Source organism: Daktulosphaira vitifoliae, unplaced genomic scaffold (assembly GCF_025091365.1).
Source record: "Daktulosphaira vitifoliae isolate Bord-2020 unplaced genomic scaffold, ASM2509136v1 Scaffold_453, whole genome shotgun sequence".
NCBI lineage: Eukaryota > Metazoa > Arthropoda > Insecta > Hemiptera > Phylloxeridae > Daktulosphaira > Daktulosphaira vitifoliae.
The window spans coordinates 4,620-5,491 of record NW_026100018.1 but is presented as its reverse complement, the minus strand read 5'-3'; positions in this window follow the sequence as shown (position 1 = coordinate 5,491).

Sequence of the window (872 nt, the reverse complement as noted above, 5' to 3'; positions counted from 1 at the left end):
AGACCTAACGTATAACTATTATTTAAAAAAAAAATCAACTAAAAATATTAACTGGATCAAAAGTTATTTAAGTTGTCAGTGAGTGGTGGGCAACTCTGTATATATATTTATATATTCGTTTCAGGTATTAATAGAAAAACGCTTTGTAATAATTGCAATTTAAAATTATCAACCCCCAATTTTGTTAACTTGTATTTTCATAATCTCAGCTCGTAAAACGGATACCTTTTAGTTAAAGCCCTTGGAAGAGATAGTAATAGAATCAGTGTAATAACTGCTATAGAAGAAAGATATATTTCTTTTCAAACAAATTTTCTCTAAGATTCGTCAATACATTCCGTTTTATGAGTATAAGTTTAGAGGCTCTCGCTGAAAATTTGCGAACCGCTGACATTGGTAGTGACCCATATTCATACACCTCCAGCTAGGATGTACTCGAAGAAAAACAGTCGCCGTCAAAAACCTCGTTGCTTGAACGATGGGTCGACCGAACCCCCTAAGTTTTAGGTAGTACTCATATATTAATAATTATTGAAAAGTAATATTCCTGGATATTATAACACGTTAGTGATTGCATATTTTTTATGCGATACCCTTCACAGCTATTGCTTTCGCTTGGCTGGTCAATTATTCGGCTAATATGCGGCCTAATTAATTATTTGATTGTTATACCTTAGTGTTCAAGATCATAAAGGTCCCATATTTATGCAAGCCTTCATTGATTGTGATCACTATAGAAATTTACCACCGTCTGATTAAGTCCGACATTACGTCTTCTACACCTATACGNTTTACCACCGTCTGATTAAGTCCGACATTACGTCTTCTACACCTATACGCTATCCTGTGATACCCAGACATGCAAATTATAT